Source organism: Puma concolor, chromosome E3, assembly GCF_028749965.1.
Source record: "Puma concolor isolate L17-30 chromosome E3, mPumCon1.1.hap2, whole genome shotgun sequence".
Classification (NCBI taxonomy): Eukaryota; Metazoa; Chordata; class Mammalia; order Carnivora; family Felidae; genus Puma; species Puma concolor.
In genome coordinates this window covers 585,739-602,277 of record NC_141682.1, presented here as the reverse complement: position 1 = coordinate 602,277, position 16,539 = coordinate 585,739, and the positions used below count along the sequence as shown (strand labels likewise).

The window sequence follows — 16,539 nt, the reverse complement described above, 5'->3', positions numbered from 1 at the left end:
CAGGGGAAACTGAGGGCCCCAGGTTTGGGTGCTGGGCATGAGCAGTCTGATTTTGGACTGTGAGTGCCAGCGTACAGAGCCACGGGTAGATGTGCCCGCAGGACCGGGTGGGAATGGGCGGCGGGGCCGAGGCCTGGGCCCCAGGACCTCTGCCCCTGAGGCCAGGAGGCGTGTGAACAACCAGGCGAACACAGAAGGGGCACCATGAACCAGGAGGCCACGATGGCCTGCCGGTGTGGCCCAGAGGCTGACCACTGGTGGTCTTATCCAGACGGCCCTGGTGGGGCAGGGTGAGGCTGGCAGGAGTCCTGAGGGAAGCAGAGGGTGGTGGAGACCAAGGGCAGATGTGACTTTTGAGGAACTTTGTGTGGAAAGGAGTGGAGAAATGGGGCGGTGGCTTGAGGGCCAGGCAGGACCAGCCTCCCTTTCCCACCAGTGAGAGAGCCTGGGTGCTGAGCTGAGCTCTGGGTTCTCTGAGGGTGCTTGAGCAGGAGTATGGTCCCCAGGGCACCAAGGATATATACAAGGGTATCGGCCAGGAAGACCCTGCAGGGGCGAGGGGAGGGTGACGGGCTGCAGTGGTGGGGATGGCGAGTTCTGGGCCAGCAGGAAAAAGGGTCCGCGGTGGATTGGGGAGGGAGGGGCTTTCCAGGCAGAGAGGGAGCAAGTAGCCCGGGCACAGGATGCAGACGTGGCCGGGTCCCTGGGGACACTACCTGGGGCAGCCAGGAGGTCTGTCCAGGCTCCCCCGCTACAAGTCCCTCCTCGCTCTTGGTCAAAGCACACTGGAGGTGAGCCTTGTGCCCTGAGCCTCCCCAGGTGCGCGAAGCCACCAGCTGGCCTGGCGGAAGGGCCCCCGTTAATACAGGGCTTCTGCAGGTGGTGGATGTGAGACCCAGGAAGAGTAGCAGTGTAGGAAGGGCATGCAGGTGACAGTGGGGTGAGGGACAGGGGCGGTGTGGAAGGGCCAGGACAGAAGTCGTCTGGAAAGTGGGCCCCCCCTCCACAAGGATGAGGGTAGAGAAGAGACTTTGGGGGTGTGTGACGAGATGAGGAGACAGAGCTGCTGGGGAAAGACTGTCCTGGGAGCTGCGGGCTCCTCTCCTGGCCGAATAGCTGGGGAATATTCCAGAAGGGCCTAGGAGGGAGGTCCAGAGGGACCCACCCACTAGGTTCTGGCACCTATACCTCTGGGATCCTTCGATGTTTTCCTAGGGATTACTCATCCGGGACCCACCAGGGAGGCTCCTGGGGCTGTTTACTACAGGCCAGCCCTGGCCACAGGCTATTCTGGGAGCTGGAGGCGGGCAGGTCATGGTCTTCACCGGGCACCTGTGTCCGGGCGTCATGGGCTGTGCAGTTTTAACCCTTGTCTGGTGGAGCTGGACGCAACGGGCAGGGGTGGTGGGGTAACGGGCCTGGGCCTGTGGAACTTGCACAGGGAGGTACTGTTAGCAAGAGAGACACCCCCGCAGGAGAAGGTGAGTTGAGACCCGTGTCCTCTGTGCTGGGGCAGGGGGACAGGAAGCGTTCGGGGGACAAGGGGGGCCTCCGGCCGATTCGCTCCCCAGCCACATGGCCACAGCCTGAGGGGTCTTCGGAAAACAGAGCTTCTTTGTTCCAATTTAAAGCAACAGGTCAAGAAAGCAAAAAGGAACAAATAAAACAATAAACGTGAGTTTATTTTTTCCGTTGTGGATTGCTCAAATACATGATTTATGTTCTATCATACATGGAAGAGCCATGAAAACTGGCCATCTGTTGACCGTAGGGAAACTGTCAAGAAATTGCCAAGGCAGATAGGTAATCTGCGTGTGCTCACTGAGTGTGCACACACACACACGTTCGTACAAAAACATACGCGTGTGTGACCTGTAATCTGTTCGCTGAACATAACGCAGTTTAATAAGAACAAGGTCTATGCTTTAAAAATGTCTCTACCTGGAAGTCAATATCACATATAAAAACACTCATATATATATATATATATAACTTGGGGGTCACGAAGGAAACCAGAAGGCAAATTGCATGCTATTTAAAGATGAGCATAAGCGGGACTAGCACCCGTTAAACCTGTAGGACACCACCACAGGGGCGGGCAGAGAGAGGCTGGGGCCATGGCCGCTCTCCCAGAACCCCGTAAGGACCAAACGTCCCTGAACTGAACTTTTGGTCCAGGAAGCTCAGAGAAGAGCAGTAGGAAAAAGCCCAAATGAAGACAAACCAAAGCAAAGGCACCCGGGAGCGAGCGGTGCGGGGGGGGGGGGGGGGGGGGGAGCGGGGGATGGCTGAGGAGATGGAAAAGGCCAGTGGGACAGCCCATGAGTTGTGACAGCCAAGCAAGGGACAGAGGGGGGTGCAGGGGAGAGCCCTGGAGCGAGGAGGGACAGAAAGAGGTTCAGGGGAGAGTCCTGGAGCGAGGAGAGACAGAAAAAGGGGGTGCAGGGGAGAGTCCTGGAGCAAGGAGGGCCAGAAAGGGGTGCAGGGGAGAGTCCTGGAGCGAGGAGGGCCAGAAAGGGGTGCAGGGGAGAGTCCTGGAGCAAGGAGAGACAGAAGAAGGGGGTGCAGGGGAGAGTCCTGGAGCAAGGAGGGACAGAAGGGGGTGCAGGGGAGAGTCCTGGAGCGAGGCTCAGGGCTGGGAGTGGGGCGGGCTTGAAAGTCCCCAAAGAGACGGTGCCACGCGATACCAGCCTGATGGCACAAACAAGATAGGCATTTTAAAGAAAAGTTCAAACGAAGCCCTGAACGATGGCTCGAGACCCATCATCACAGGAGAAGTTGAAAACGGTCAAATATTAATCCCTAAACAAAGAAGGCAGGCCCGTTTTGCCTGACCTTCATCAGACCTTCCAGGAACAGATGTTACGGAAATTGCCCCAAAGTGGCAGGAATGGATGGAGAGTCACTGGTCTTTTCGGGGACTCCTGTACTCTGACGTCCCCCAGATAAGGCCGTACCACCTCCAAACAGCGATTGCTCTGCTCACTTTGCAGATGAAGGAGAAAACTCTCCGATCCCCCGTAGGTGCTGAAAATCCACTTCGTAAATTCAACACTTAGTGGTGTTAAAAAATCTCGGCCAACCACGAAGAGCAGGAAATTGCCTCTTTCCAACTGGGGCACCCACGGGAAGCTGCCGCTCCTTCCCACTCACCAGAGGTTTGCTACAAACACTGCTCAAACGAGGAAGAGCTTTGGAAACACACATGCGGCCGTGTCCTCATGGGCTTGGGACTTTCCAGGGCTTCTCCCCCGCCCCCACCATCTTTCTGCACCGGCCCTACTATCCAGATCACTGAGCATGTCCCTGGCCCCTGCTCAGTCCCCTCCTACCTCCCTCTGCTCCTTCTCTGCCACCCTCCTGGGCCAGTGTGATTGCCAGGCTCCTGGACCTGGAGACACCAGCTCAGTCCCAGGACCCCCGTCTCCACGCACCCCTGGTCTCCAGTCCCACTAACTATCATCGGTGCACTGGCACCCCACGTCCACATCTGCAGAACTGATGTCCAACTGGCTCTCTGACGTTGGATGGCAGGAAAATCTCAAACCCAGCATGTCCAAGATCCCGCCCCCGCCACACACACGCCATATTCCTCCTAGTGAAATATTTACCTGGGCCAAAAGATGCTGGAATCATCCTGAACACAAATCTTGCTAACGCAGTTTTCAACACAGGTCCTCACCACCCTCCACTGCTTCCTGAAGTTGCCGCTGATGGCTGGACCGTTGGGACTGCCTCTTCCCTGCCCTCCTGACCTCCACTGCATGCTGCATTTGGCATCAGAGTGATCGTATTGAGACAAATCGAATAGGTGGGTTTTCTGCTCAAAGCCCTTCATTTGCTCTGCATCCAAAGCGCTGGCCGTGGCCTGCAAGGCTGTCAAGAACCTGTCTCCTCCCCACCTCTTTGATTTCTCTTGTACTTCTCTCTCCTCTACTTCCTAGGCAAGCAGGCGTCCACCCCAGGGCCTTTGCAGGTGCCACTGAGGGACTATTTGCCCAGACATCTGTGGGCTTCTCCCTCACTTCTTTTAGATCTCCATTTTATTTATTTATTTATTTATTTATTTATTATTATTATTATTTTTTTAATGTTTATTTCTGAGGCAGAGAGCGACAGAGCATGAGTGGGGGAGGGTCAGAGAGAGAGGGAGACACAGAATCAGAAGCAGGCTCCAGGCTCTGAGCTGTCGGCACGGAGCCCGACACGGGGCTCGAACCCACAGGCCGCGAGATCACGACCTGAGCTGAAGTCGGACGCTTAACCGGCTGAGCCACCCAGGCGCCCCTAGATCTCCGTTTTAATGTCAAGTCTTGCCCCCTTGCCCTCGCTTGATGCCCCTCACCCTGCTTCCTTGTTCTGCGTAGTCTGTCTGTCATACCTGACATCGTGTATGTGAGACGTCAGTTTTCATTTCCATGCTACGTATTTAGTCACATCACTTAATTGCCACCCACCTAGGAAGGAGCATGATGAAAAGATTTGCTGTGTGTCTGCCCCCCTGCTCTCAGCCCGGCAGGGCCAGACCTGAGCTTTCCGTCACCATCTACACGAGGAAGGAAGCTGGAACTCGATGCTGGTGAAGCAATGTTAAGGGACCTTGACCACACCTTGTGTCTGTACTCTATTATGGAGGAAAGTGAGCTTATGTGATAAAACGATGCTCTAGGATTTATACAATTTGCCTTGGGGGGAAATAGAGCCAGTGGAGAGCTTCGTGGGGGCAGAAGCAGGGAGCGTGGTCCTAGCCACACAGGCAGGCAGGTGCAGTCCCGTACTTAGTATGTGGGTCTTAAAAAAGTTATCGGAGCATTACGGGTTACAAGTATAAAACGTGCTCACTGACGGTTAACCACGCTGCCCTCAGCAGAGTAAATTGGTGACGGTGAAGGAAGAAGCAGCCGTAATTCCCAATCGCAGGGCGAAACCAGCGCCAAGGGACCGGTCTGAGACCGTGCCTCCCAGGGAGGCACCGGGTTCGTACGCGGGCCACGGCCCAGGGCTCTTCCCCCGGCTCTGGCGGAGAGCACACATTCGAGGCGCCGGAAGATTCTCACGGTGTATCACCCCCTGGCTGTGGAAAGCACACTCAGTGACCGCTCGGCTGCTAGCGGGTAATTCATGGTCATGTGAAGATCCCAGAGTCCACACTGTCAGCCCCTGAAGACGGGAAGGAAGGAGGGCGTGGCCGAGGGTCTCTTCGGAGTCTGTTGGGTCCGTGGCTCAGCGGGGCCGGGACCAGGCCGGCGTCTGCTCTGGCCAACGTGGCCCCTGTTGCTAGAGGGTGCCTTGCACGGCCTTCCCTCTGCTGTGCTCTCTCTTTCCTCTCCCGAGGCCCCGTGTGAACCTCGCCGCCTCGGTGAGTGTCATCCCCCAAGGTGACTCTGCGGGAAGCCGGGACCCCACATGATCCCGTCGCCTGGAACCCATCCCAGGAAGACTCTTACAGCCGTGACTGAACTTTGAAGCCCGCAGATCACGATGATTTGAAACATTTCGAAAAACGGCCGGGGCCTCTGCTCCCTGAGCCCTCAGCAGGACCCTGCAAAGCCAGGACCCGGTGGGAAGGGGCCCCAGGCACTGAGGCCTCCTCCCTTGTCTGGCAGGCAGTTCGTGCCTGGAGACCTGCCGGGAGGGGCGCAGGGACACAGTAGACCCGGCCTCCTCGGGGGTGGGAGAGGGGTCCTTACCCTGCAGGCACAAGGGCCTGTCCTGGGGCCACATCACCGGTGCCGGCACTGCTCCAAACGCAGCCCGGAAGGAGAGAGGGGTGGCGGTGGGCGCAGCGGACAGCCACCCACAGCGGCTCCCACACGGTAAGTCGCCCACACAGAGCGGGTTTTACTGCCGCTGTTACTTCCTGCAAGAGAGCCGGGGCCCGCGGCTCACACAACTGCCTCCCACAGCTGCATATTCCTTGGGGCCGGAGTTCAAGCCCCACGACGGGGCGGTTGTCCTGTGGGCCAGCTGGAGCCAGCAGGCGAGTGGGGAGTCCTGCAGTGGGCTAAGCCTGGCCCGTCCCTCACCGGCAAAGTGACGCTGAGTGTGTGCAGACGTCTCTCGGGCCTCGGTGGCCCCGCTCTGGAAGGGGACGTTCACGCCTCGCGGTGCGGCAAGGAAGCCATTCATTTGGTGCCTCTCACACGCTGCTGCCGGTGCTCAGACCCCTCCGTTCCCGCGCGGCTCAGTCCCTGCGCTTAGAGCACCTCTCCGTTGCCTTGGTGGGTCGTTGGGGGCAAGGCCCTGGGCCAGATGAGCCAGGTCCACACCCGGCCATCGCTTGGCTTGCTGAGCCGTGGCTTCTGCCCCGAGCGATGGTGGGCAGGTATACCCCTCCCCCTCCCAGGGCTTTGGGAAGGGTGCTGGAGAGTGGGCTCCACGTGTCCAACGGAGAGCCAGAGCTCTGAGTGGCCGCGGCTTAGCCCTGCGCGTAGCACAGGGGATGCTTTATGAACACACGCGATTGCTCTGGCTTTCCTGCTTCCTAAATGAAGGCTTTCAGCTGAGTGCAGTCATGGGGGAGCTGTTCGCCGCTAATAAGCACACACAGAGCCTCGGTGAAGTGCCACCAGGGCGCCTGCACCGTGTTCTGGGTCCTGCAGAGGCCTCACAGGACGCAGAGGGGTAGACACAGAGTTGTAAGAGTCTGGTGGTGTCAGACCCCTGCTGCCCGGGGGTCTGGGGGAAGACGGGACAGAGTAGTTGAGTGTGTTTTTAATCAGACTGTCTCCTTCCTCTCAACACTGAGGACATCACTCTGATGTCCACGAGCACTTGCTGATCTGAGTGACGAAGGCCAAACTGGATAGAACTTGCAAGACAGGTTTATCTCCAAGTTGCCAGTGATCATTCCATCTTTTCCTGGGTAGAGGGGAATAATTTTGGAAAGACATTACTTGGAATTAAAAGGCATTTGCCATACGCTGTTTTATGCATAATGTAATTTATAGGTTTGCCAATTAGACATGAAAATTCAGATACCAGACAAATAAAGTCTGATATTTGGAGGCAAATGCGAGATTCAAGAGAGAGACGAAATTACAACAAAACATCTTCTTCGGAGCTTTCGAATGCCCGGGTCTGGAGCAAAAGCCCCATGCTGACACCCCAGCAGGTGTGGGGTTGTCCAGTCCTCCCTGGGGAGCAGTGACCCCTGCAGTTGCTTCAGGTGCACTGCAGCCCCCCTCCGCCCCTCCCCTGTCACGGCAATGGCTTCGGGTAACGCAGCCAGTACTGACAGCCTCCTGGCCAAATCACGAAAGTTCCGGGTCTCCTCCGGTTGTTGGGTGCAGGCCCCAGGTGGGCCCTCCTCCTGAGGCTCCCTGGCCTCTGCACACCTCAGGCTCTGTCTGGGGCACGTGGTCCGAGGGGGTCCCCCCCAACCCCCCCAGCCCTCGCCAGGGAGGATGCCCACCCTCGTCCAACCCAGACAAAACCTGCTGTTCCCAGCGTTACCGTAGGAACAGATTCAGGACAGGGCTGAGCTCCTCCTCCCTGGTAACTTGGAGATCCCGAAGACAGCTGGCATTCTGCTAGGCCCCTGCCGTGCCGAGGCATCCGATGGCAAAGGGCACTGCACCTGAGCACAGCACTGCCACTTGTCACCCAGGGGACAGGGCCCTGTGCTCCCAGGACTGTCAAGCACATTCTGGATGCTTTACTGCTACTAAGGTTGGTGGGGGGGGGGGGGGGGGGGAGCTGCTGGGGGAGGGAGTCAGACTATGAACATGTTAAAAGTCAGGGGGGGTGTAAAGTTATTGCACATAAATATTCTGCAAACAGCTGCCTAGAATATTCCTTATATTGGAAAGTATGCTTTGAGGTCATTACTCAGGATTTTATAGGCCGTTTCTTGGCCGAGCCCCAGGATGGCTTATGGCTTTGCAAAAAGGCGATGCCACGTTTTATGAATGACAGGTGGCTTTTATCACACCTCTGCATTATCGCTATGGTAATAGGGCTGTGGCGATGCCCTGCGGCCGGCCTCCGCGGGGATTGGCTGCCACGCCCCCCCCAACCCGAGGGCCCCCGCACTGAGGTCTTTGTCCTTCCTCCTCCCTCCTCTGCCCAGTGGCCATCTGCATGGACCGAGCTGACCAACCTCCTCTGTCTATCGGGAGGCGAAATCAATTCCTGTTTGTTGAGCTCTTCCAATTCAGGCCTGTGTCTAGTGGTCAAGACCAAAGAGCCCGTTCTCTCCTGTCACTCCCCTGCTGGCTCCCTGCCCTGAACCTCCCAGACCACCCTCCCCACACCCATGGCCGGGTGACCTCTCTTCCCATCACTCTGAGCAGGGCCTGCTCCTGGCTGTCCCCCAGATGGGATCTGACCATGGTCCACGCCGGTGCCCTTAAGGCAATCTTGAGAATGCAGGTGCAGAGACTTGGATGTTCCCAGAGGCCGCAACAATTTGGACATAAATACAGGAAAAGGAGAGTGGAGGTGCAGGGCCAAGGGGTGGAGGCACACGGGACGCCCACAGTGACTCCACAGCAACGCTGATGCCTTTGGGTCCAGGTCCCTGTGCTCCAGGGCTGGTTCCCCTCGGCTGCCCACACACCTCACTCTGCCGACGGGCTTGGGGGAAGCCAGGAGTTTTGGAGTCTGGCCTTCCCAGCACGGGCTGCCCAGGGATCTGGAATTGCTCTGCTCTGATTCTGGCCTTGGGTTTGGCCACAGGCCAGCACTGCAGGGCGGCTGAGGCCCAGGTGCCAGCTGGGGGCATGCGTTCCTGACTTCCTGGGAGGTGACCACTGGAACCATGCAGCTTGCAGAAGGGCCCTGGCCTTTGGACTGTGATGTGGCACCACCACTGGGGAGACCCCAGAGGGAGGGGGGCGGCCCCGCGCAGCGGCCCGGCCCGGCCCGAGCCTGCACCACGGACCCAATCCTGCTTGATGAACCAGGGACAAAGTCGGTGTTTGGAATCTGGTCAATGCCATTTTAAAAACAGACTAAAATCAGTGAATGTGAAAGAGGCCGACTGTCCGTCCTGCCTTCTACGCTCTGGCCCCGAGCTCCGCCACCCCTCGGGGTTTCTGTAGGTAAGCCGGGTGGTGAGACCCAGGCCTGTAGGAAGGGTTATTGCCACTGCACCTCCCTGAAGCTCCTGCTTTGCCCGCAGGGCCAGCGCGGTGGGCACGGGCTGGCCCGGCTCCGGGCAGGGTGCCTAAGAAGGGGTCCGAGTCCACTCAGGTGGCTGGAGGTTGGATGTCCGAGACCAAGTCGCCACCCCCCATATTTGATGTCTGGTGAGGACTCACGTCCTGGTCACTACACTGCTGTCTTCCCCCTGTGCCCTCACGTGGCCAACAGGACAGAAGGGCTCTCTGGGGTCTCTTCGTTTTTCTCTCTTTTTTAAAAATGTTTATTTATTATTTTTTAAATGTTTATTTTTTTTTATTTTTTATTTTTTTAGTTTTTTTTTTTTCAACGTTTATTTATTTTTGGGACAGAGAGAGACAGAGCATGAACGGGGGAGGGGCAGAGAGAGAGGGAGACACAGAATCGGAAACAGGCTCCAGGCTCTGAGCCATCAGCCCAGAGCCCGACGCGGGGCTCGAACTCACGGACCGCGAGATCGTGACCTGGCTGAAGTCGGAAGCTTAACCGACTGCGCCACCCAGGCGCCCCTTAAATGTTTATTTTTGAGAGAGACATGCATGGGGGTGGGGGCAGAGAGAGGGAGACACAGAATCCGAAGCAGCTCCAGGCTCGGAGCGGTCCGCACAGAGCCCGACGTGGGACTGGAACTCACACACCACGAGAATCATGGCCCACGGTGGGCTCTGTGCGGACAGCTTGGGGCCTGGAGCCTGCTTTGGATTCTGTGTCTCCCTCTCTCTCTGACCCTCCCCCACTCATGCTCTCACTCTCTTTCTCTCTCTCTCTTAAAAATGAATAAATGTTTACAAAAAATTTTTTTTTAATTAAGAAACTGAGAACTCACAAAGCCTGTGTTTGCTGAAATCCATTTGGTGCCAAGAGCAGGAAGCCAGCAGGAAACCTCAGAAGGCCCTCACCAGGCTCCGGGGACCCAGGGCCTTTGTTTACGCTGGCCCGTGGCTTGGTGGGCCGTCCACTCACCTTCCTGGTGAGCTCCTACACATGCTTCAAGGGCCTCTTCCCAGTGTCTAGGCATCGTGAGCCTGCCTGATCTTAGCTCGCCTCTCTCTCCTCCTTCTCGGTCCCCCTCCGTCCTCGCTCAGCCGGGCCCTGAGCAGGTCACAGGCTGGGCTCCTCCGTCTTCCACAGCCTGGGGTGCAGCTTGGCACCGGTGTGCTGGGGGAGGGCCCTGGCTGAAGGCAGGAGGCACCACGTGGCCGGAGGCCGAAGGAGGCCAGGCAGTGTGGACCTGGGAGTTAGCATCCAGTGCGCCTAGTGCATCCCTTCTGTGTGCAGTGCGGGGTGCCTTCCACTCGGTTATGTCACAGGACACCTCATAGGTGGGTACCCTCACCCCACCTGAGGCGAGGAAACCGAGGACCCCAGAGCCCATGTTGTTCCCAGCGAGGCCGTGCAGAGCGGGCAGGAGGGTAGGCAGAGACCCTCCGTACTTGGAGCCACATCCAGGGCCAGCAGGGTGGGCAGCCAGACCCTCTACCGCTGGCCTTCTCAGAGGGGAGAGGACCCAGCCTCAGAGTCTCTGTTGGGAAGACGAGCGGCCACTTGGGGTCCAGCCCAGCAAATCCCGCCTGCGTCCAGCCTGCCTGCTGAGCTCACACTGGTGCACGTCCCCTCTTCAGGGGCCCATTGCGTCCGTCTTTGCACCTTCTGTCTGCCTGTCCCTGGGCTGGGGTGCGGGGTGCACCATGATTGCAGGGAAGCGCTGTGGCTCGGCAGGTGGGCCAGAAGCCCCTGCACAGGAGGGGACCCCAGACCCCGGCCCAACTCTATGGGCCAAAGCCTTGGTTTCCACTCTGGGAACAGGAGCAGGCCACAACCCCTACAAGTGTCATATATGGGTGCACACAGGCACGCTCACACCTGCAGCCACAGGCAAATTTGTGGTGTGCACGTGTGCACACTTATGCACGCTCAGACGCATGCATGCATAGCGCTTTTGCACCTACACGCACGCACATAGGTGCACACACAAGGGAATCGGGAAGTACGCAGAAGCTAGGGAAGCAGGACGGCAGGGGACGTCCATGCCAGTGTCCCCATGGCCACAGCAGACAGGTTCAATCAGCTATCGTAGGCAGCTCCTGGGACTGGTCCAGAACCCGCACTGGAGTAGCTTGTAAAAGACAAAACCTCAAACGTGCCCACCCCGTCTCCAAAACACACCCTTGTGCTCCCTCCGGCCAGGGTGCCTCACCTGCTCTCCTGCATGGATCTGTGCTTTCTGGCCGCATCTGCATACCCTTCTCCACACACTGAGGCTTGCAGGAAAGTCTTTTGACTTGTTTCCCCCTGAATCTGTCCCCATCTCAGCAGGACCTCTACATCCCTGCAGACCTGAGTCCCGCGTGGGGCAGCATCGCAGCTCAGTTCCGGGTGCTGGATGCCAACCTCTCTGAAGACCGCCTGCCTCTCTCTATGGCTCCTGAGGGGTGGGGGCTCCTCTTGTCTGGGAGAAGTGGCAGTGTGTGTGAGGGAGAACGGAAAGAGGCTGGTGTCCTGACGCCCTCCCCCCCCCCACCCCTGCGCCCGGGTAGGAGAGATGCTGAGGCCCCTTCCAGATGCAAACCTCTCCGGCGTCTTTAAAAGATATGAGGCCCGCAGCAGCCAGATGCTGGGGTCCTGCCACTTCCCTGGCCCTGCCCTACACAGCCTTTGTGAGGGACATGGGGGAGGGCGGCCTGACACACAGCCTCCCAAGGGTGCTGGAGGGTCCCTAGCCTTCATGGTCCCTTTGCAGGGGGCTGAGGCAGTTCAGGAGAGCAGAAAGATGCGGGGGGTGGGGGGGGGGCATTCCTGGCACGTAGCCAGACGTCTGCTGGGGTCTGGCTTCTGGCCAGAACAGGAGGCATGAGGACCCGGCACGCCCCCCAGCACTGCCAGCCAGAGAGCACCCAAAACAGTGCAGAGCAGGCAAAGCTACTGGGCCTGAAGCACCCTTCCAGCCTTCCAAAAAAAAAAAAAAAAAAGCAAAAAGCAGGCAGAAACTTTCTCTCTCTAGGCCAAGGATAAATGAGCTAAGGACACATGCAGCGCGACCATCATCTACCATCACGCGCCGGGGAGGGTGCTGGGAGCCCGTCCTGGCCTCCTGACTCAAGGGCAGAAGCTTCTGCTCTCCCTCATTATTTCTATTTTTAACAATTGCGTTCAGGCCTTTTGCAAAAATAGCAAGTCCTAGCCCCTCTTTGTCAGAAAACCACAGGGAAGCAGGAAAAACCGGCCAGGATTTCGGCAGCGTGGGGTCGAGTCCTCCACCGTGGGAGCTGAAGTGGCCCCAGTGTCACTCGGGCCCATCTGCTCACTGCACAAGTGGGTAAACTGAGGCCAGCCAGGCCAGGCAGGTGCCCAGGTTAGTCAGGGAGTGAGCCCGGGTCCTGGGCGCCTGATGGGCAGGGGAGCAGCGAGAACAGGCGGCCGCGGGCGCCCGGCCGCACAGCGAGGCGTCTCCTGAGCAGCCCTGAGACCTTGCAGGCTGCACTCCTGTCACCATCCTGTCACAGGGAATTAGGACGAGCCCCTGTGGGAGGTGCCCAGGGAATGAGGAACGCGGTCTCTGGTGCACACACGTGCGCGTTTACCTGCGTGTACGCATGCAGGCACGTGTGCTCGAGTGCACGTGAGTTGGCGTGTGTGTGCGTGCGCAACCTGAGAATCAGCCTCCTCTGCAAGGATCAGGAGGCCCCAGCCGCACCCGGAAGGGCAGGCGTCCGCCCCCGTCCCGGAGCAGCTCTGACTCGAGTAAGCCCAGGCTCACGGGTGGGGGCATTAGGGCAGCGGGTCTCAGTCGGCGAGGCCCCGTGAGTCTGGAGGGGCTGGCTCTCCCCTGGCACACCTGCGTCCACACCCCACTTCTCTTCCCCCACTGCCCCTTCAGTGCATCGTCTGGCTTCAGGCCCTGGGAAGGAGAACAGAGGAGAAGCCACGACAGGACGGCAGGCAAATCACCCAGCCCCCGGACCCACCAGCTCCCCTCACCTTTGACTACGTGGCCTCCCAACCCTGACCCTTGGAAAGAGTCCTCTGGGGCTGATGGTGGCCTTGCCCTTACCTGGAGGCCTTTGACTGACCCTCCGGCCCACTCACCCCTGTGATAAGTGAACAGCCATCCCAGAGCAGCTGCGAGGTGGCGTAGGAGCGGACGACTGCGTCCACAGTCTGACGTGAAAGAGGGGTGTGCAAAGTCGTCAGGCCCCGGGGGGTAGATGCGTGGGGCGGGTGGGGGGGCTGGGGGCTGACATACATTGAGCACCTACTGTATACTGGCTCTCTGAGATGCCCTGTCCCCTCACACCAGCCTGGCGGGGGAAGTGGGGAGTGCTCCAACTCTGCTTATAGAGCGAAGCCAGGGCCAAGAAGCCCAGAGAAAGAGACTCTCAGGTGTGAGAAACTGCCTCTGCTGGGGTCAGGTCACCAAGTGTGGCTCCTGACAGGGTCTTGGAGAGGGAGGGAGGTGCCCCTGCAGGCCCGCGGTCAGGGAAGGCAGACCAGCCCCTAACCCCAGCCTGGCCACAGCTTGGCTTCCGTGCTGGACGCTCAGCACCTCCATCAGAGCCCCGGGCCCCTGGAGATGCTGCCCTCAGCTCCCTGCCATTTGGGTCCCTCCATCAGCAGGACAGGGGCTTCCTCAGAGGCAGCAAGCGGAGGGCAAGGGGGAGAGAGAGGCCCCAGACGCATTCTTCAAGAGAGAGCCAGCCAGCCGTTGGAAGCAAGTCCCTGGGTCCTGGCCACACAAAGTGGGGGGCGGTGGGGGGGCACTGCACAGGGTAGCTGACGCCTGGGAGGAGGTCATAAAACACAGGGGTGAGAACAACCCTATCTGACCCCTGTTCCTTGCAGAAGGAACCCACCCTGCAGACCTGCACCTTTTTGTAAATCTGACCCCTTCAAGCTATTCGTCTCCATTGCCCCTGTAAAGACATTACTCAACTGAAGAGAGAAACAAACACATCATAGCAACTACAAACAGGCAAGCTTCCGTTCTTTTTTTTTTTTTTAATTTTTTTTTTCAACGTTTATTTATTTTTGGGACAGAGAGACAGAGCATGAACGGGGGAGGAGCAGAGAGAGAGGGAGACACAGAATCGGAAACAGGCTCCAGGCTCTGAGCCATCAGCCCAGAGCTTGATGCGGGGCTCGAACTCACGGACCGCGAGATCGTGACCTGGCTGAAGTCGGACGCTTAACCGACTGCGCCACCCAGGCGCCCCAAGCTTCCGTTCTTAAAGATGTCTGTGGCGTTACCTGGTAAAGTTAGATGGGTCAGGGAAAAGGATATCCCAGCACCGGAGGGATGGGAGGTGAATCTTGAACTTCGAAGTTACCGGAATACAATGCAACGGTTTCCAAAATGACTCAGATCTTGAGAAAATAGTGCCGTTATCTGTGAAAACAGTATTACGTGTGCACTAAGAAAGAAAGCACTTAAAATGTCCACACACACTGAGAATGTTATTTGATGTGAGCAAACGTAGGAGAGTATTGTTTGAGCATCAGAATTTCGGGTACGTGTTTTTCTTGTTTCCCCTTGAGGAAAAGACAGGTTTTGCCAACACGGAGTTGGGAAAGGTGGCTGGTGGGACAGCAGCCAGGCGGGTCTGAGCAGGGAGGTTGACAGTGGGCGTGAGGACCTGTCGGCAGGCGGTGCAGGCCTGTCGGGGTGCGGGAGGCCTGGCCGGTGGGGAGCCTCCTGTGAGGATTTATCATAATTAAACAAAGATCAATGGTGTTAACATTCTCCCCAAATGATGATGGAGAAACTAATTACTGAGAAGAATTTCTAGGATATGGGAAATAAGGTGTGTGCACACAAATATTTTTACCTTTTAATCAATTGTGATTAGAAGAGCCAGCGCCTTGAGCGGCTGTCTGGTGACAGGACGCAGAGCCTCATTCCAGCGGCCTGGCCATTACTTAACCAGGGGCTTGATGGCAAGAAACACATCACCCACTGGTTCATTTTATGGCTCATTAAGCAAGCATAGCAGACACCCATTACTGCTTTTTGGCATTAAGGAGATTTTGAAACGTATGCACGGCTAATGATGCTGGAATTAGCAAAGGTCAGAGCGACCGTTAATGGAATTCTTAGAACATTAATGGAATTCTTATCTGCACAGAGTAAGTGGGCCCGTTTCCTCCTCCTGGTAATGGTGTGGGTGCTATTAAAAGTAAGGCCGTCACCCACACAGTGAGGAAATTGCATCCCCTGCCAGGAGGCATCTGATGCCCACCCAATACACAGGAGCCCCTACACAGCCAGGGTGCTCTGGGGGGGGGGGAGGGGCAGCCAGAGCAGAGGGGAGAACACACCCGTGCCCTCAGGCACCAGGACAGGGCCGAATTGACCTAAGGATACTTGCTTTCCAGAAGGCTCCATTTAAAGATCTCACAGACAGGGTCTCCCCCTGAGGCAGGGGGCAACTCAAGTCCATTTCCCCTTTGAACCTGGTTTTTCACATCGAAGTGTTTTGGATTCAATGATTTTATGCTCTATTTGCAACAAGTTTTTACATAAAAGTGGATTAAAAATCACAACAGAGTCGCTAGGGAGTTGCCAAGGTGGGGGCCTAGAATCTCCCCCAGGCCTTTCCTCACCCCCATCTGATGGCTCCAGAGAGGCCCCTACAGTTCTGCAGGGTCTGAGGGACTGTGTTAGAGACCCTAGACTTTGACAGGCCCCGGCAGTGCCTTAAGACTGGGTGCACCAGCCTGACGACACGGGCACTCCCTCCAAGTGGACCCTGAATTGGGACGGCTGGCAGATCTGGCTTCTTCCTGCAAGAGAGGTGTGACAGTGGACAACGTGTGGCCCGGCCAGATCACAATGCAGGACCGAGAGGTCGCACACACACGTTGGCAGCAACTGGCCCAGGAGGTCGGGACCTGCTCAGCGGCTGCAAAGTTAGGGGTCAGCCTGAATCATTGCTTCCCATCACTTCCGACTCAAGACCAACCAGAGGAAGCCCAACATGTTCCCCTAACCAGTCAGGCAGGGTGCCGTGTGGCCAGGAAGCCGCCTCACTCCCCAGGCAAGCAGCTGCCACCAGGACCCTCCTGGGGTCCCGTTCAGCACGATGCCAAACCCCGAGCCAGAGCAAACTGCAAACCGGCAGCCTCTGTGAGTCCTCATCCAGGCGTCCTTGTGGGTCTGCATACACTGCCCGTGCCTGGTCGCGCACGGTGACGAGCATGTGTGCCAGACAAGAGACACGGGCACCCGGTGAGGGAAAAGGCAAATTCTCTCTATTTATTATGTGTCTTGGGCCTTTCCATTGCTGGTCCTGAACTTCCGATGGGGAAGTGACAGTAATAAACCAGGACAGTGGGGATCACAGTCCCCTCGGTTCTCGGACGTGGTGCTCTGATTAGGCTGAAAGTGCGTGCCTGGTGGGAAGATCGCTGGGGCCACAGAAG

At 57.6% G+C, this 16,539-nt stretch overlaps 1 long non-coding RNA gene across 1 annotated transcript; it reads left to right on the top strand.

Moving 5' to 3' along the window:
• Window positions 1-3,440: 3,440 nt before the first annotated feature.
• On the top strand, window positions 3,441-6,925 carry LOC147572832 (uncharacterized). Its single transcript, XR_015245271.1, has 2 exons — window positions 3,441-3,811; window positions 4,462-6,925. It is a non-coding gene; the product is annotated as an uncharacterized LOC147572832 (long non-coding RNA).
• Window positions 6,926-16,539: the final 9,614 nt, after the last annotated feature.